At 37.4% G+C, this 2,832-nt stretch overlaps 1 long non-coding RNA gene across 2 annotated transcripts in view; it reads left to right on the top strand.

Moving 5' to 3' along the window:
* Positions 1 to 2,103, top strand: part of LOC128249519 (uncharacterized) — a 146,556-nt gene extending 144,453 nt beyond the window's left edge. For both annotated transcript variants that reach the window (XR_008265646.1, XR_008265647.1), the window contains exon 3: positions 1,882 to 2,103. This is a non-coding gene — a long non-coding RNA (uncharacterized LOC128249519). The remainder of the gene's footprint in view (positions 1 to 1,881) is intronic.
* The last annotated feature ends 729 nt before the right edge of the window (positions 2,104 to 2,832 follow it).

The following is a 2,832-nucleotide window of genomic DNA, read 5'->3' as shown; positions in this document are numbered from 1 at the left end:
GAGGAGGAGGAGGAGGAGGAGGAGGTGGTAGTGGTGGTGCTTTTGGTAGTGGCGTTGCTGTTGTTGGTTTTATTGAGTATGTTATTCATGTGACTGTCATTGATGATGTTGTTCATGTTAATTGTTGTTGTGTTGTCCCACCTCAAAATACCATCCGATCCTACTAACATATGTTCTAAGGAGTCCCGCCAGAAGATTTGAAGTTTCATCACTGGATGCAGATTACCAGGAGTAATCCCACTTCACGCCGGAATTCTTCCTTGTTTTTAACAACATTTATTAGGAAAATGATTGCCATCTAAGTCCTGGGTGGCTTTAAACTGCATTCGGTAGTGGGTCCTAGTTCATGACTTCCAAGGCTTTGAATAGTGCGGAATTACATCTTAGCCTCTATTCTTCTCAGATCTACTCTCTTCCGTTGTCAGGGTTCCAGCTAAAGGTTAAATAGCATGTAACCACTGGAAACAGAGCACGTTACTGAACTGGGCAGGATCAACCAGTTCAGTGAGTGAATACTGTTATAATTTGCAATTGTGGTTTGCGCAAATGAGTTATTTCAGCTAGCGGAAGGCAAGGTCAATGTGATTAGAACCCAGGCCAGACGTTCTTGCCTCGTCGCTCGAGGGGGATGTCTGATGTGGAAGACTTACATACGTGCAGGTAAGTCGCCCGACCTGGATGGGTGGATGGGTGGGTGGATGGATGGATGAATGGATGGGATGGGTGGATGGATGAATGGATGGATGGAAGATTGATTTTTCTATCTATTTCGTGTGTGAATTCAATTAATTGAAATTTAGGGGCTTCACTATGTGAAGTATTTTAGCTCCCATTTGAGAATCCATCATAGCGTGGTTTCACTATTTATAGATTTTAGTGAGCAAGTGTTTCGAGATGGGTGTAGCTTACTGACAGCGTGGAAGTCAGTAATACTATCACTTTTAGTGCAATCGATAAAATAACCACGGAGAGAACAGAGAATTTAATTGCAGAACATAGGTAATTAACGGTTAGATTATTATCGTCATAAAATGTGTCGACCGCTATTTTGCTTTCTTGCTTATCCCGCCCAGTTCATTCCCCGGTGTATCTTTGTACGAAAACCAGTCTATACTGCAATTGCTAGTTGTCTGAACCAGATTGTCTTGCCAAGACTATTCCCATTCAGACACTCCATCGATAAATGCAAAACTTTGAAAACATCCGTGTGTAGCAGCAGTCATAGAACAGAAATTGCCGCTGCTACTGCTGCTGTTAATTTTGTTGTTATTGTTGTTGTTTCATCGTCGTCGTTGTATTTTTACCATTCTGTTTGGGTTTTATCACGCTAAAGATCATCACTCACGGCATCGAAACTACCTTTCCTTTTTTACCTCCTTTTCCTATGGTCCAACTCCCCAAGGCTGTGAACTGTGCCTCCACATGGCTCGTATTTTATTCGGTAGAAATATAAAAGAATTAGTGTTAAAAGCAAATGTAGTGATCATTGGGGACAAAGACACACACACACACATTTTGATCTGAAATCGTGAGTTTAAACAAAATCAATTACAGTTTGGAAGACATATATCAGCCATTGCAAACTATACTAAGTCTGAAACGGAGTTAAAATTTTCGTCGCACGATCTGCGACCTGGTCATTCATATGATTACGGAGCATCTCAATCCGATCTTATCATTGTAGTCTTACCATTGACCAGTTCGCAGTGCGTGCGACGAAAATTTTGACCCATGGTAACTGATAAAAAAATATGTAATTGAACTGAACCGTCTCTTTGTGTATTTGAATGGCTGTTTTCCCTTACAGATCTTAATATGGTTTTTATTGTGAATTAAGTACCCAGAGCTTCTATACATCTGTCACTTTGCTTTCATTTGCAGCTGGGATTTCTTTCTTTCTATCAAGAAACAGAACAATACGATGCGATATTCAGCCCTACTTCCAAGTCGCCAAGACAACCAGTCAACGAGAGACCATCTCCACGATTGCTTCGACTAGAAGAAGTAACAGCTAAACATTCTCGTAAATTACTGCTTGCTGTCATATAAAAGTATAAAAGAACTCGTTTTGTTAATGTAATCGTAACTACATTATTTCTTAAAGAGAGAAAAAAAATAGCAATAGCATAGAGGTAGCTAGGTTGCAACGAGTTGATGATATGTTTCCTGGATCATGTCCGACCTCGGGCTAAACAAAAGCAACAACAACAAAAACAGAAATAACTACGACTACTAATACTACCAGTACAACAATCACCAAGACAAACTATGTAAAACAAAAAGAGAAAACAAAACGGAAAAAAAAATGCAATACGTAAAACACGAAAATTATGTTGAGATTCATTGAATTTATAGAATTGTATAGAAAGAGAGAAACTGCAATTTGTTCTCTATTGACCAATGATTGGTTTCTGATTGCGAAACCTTTTCATTCTGGATCCAGTTTGATCAATAAATTATTATCCATTGCTATTCCTTCTTCTTCTTCTTCTTCTTCTTTGCTTTTTCTTCTTGTTTTCCTTTTGTTTATTATTTGTTTTCCCTGTGGCTTTGAATTTCTTGTTGCTAGGATTCCTTTGTTGCGATGAATAAGTTTCCGCCATCGTGCAATCTACATTGACTGCCAACATTAAGAGAGAATATACTTTTTACAAAGACTGAAATGTTCGTTAAACATACGCATGTTTGTTAATATACATACATATATATATATATATATTAACATATATGTATATGTTTAACGAACATTTCAATGTATACATATAATATATATATATATATACATATATATATATATATATATATGTATGTATATATATATATATATATATA

Source organism: Octopus bimaculoides, chromosome 15 (genome assembly GCF_001194135.2).
Source record: "Octopus bimaculoides isolate UCB-OBI-ISO-001 chromosome 15, ASM119413v2, whole genome shotgun sequence".
Taxonomy (NCBI): Eukaryota; Metazoa; Mollusca; class Cephalopoda; order Octopoda; family Octopodidae; genus Octopus; species Octopus bimaculoides.
The sequence above is the reverse complement of the archived record's forward strand: the minus strand, read 5'-3'. Positions and strand labels throughout refer to the sequence as shown.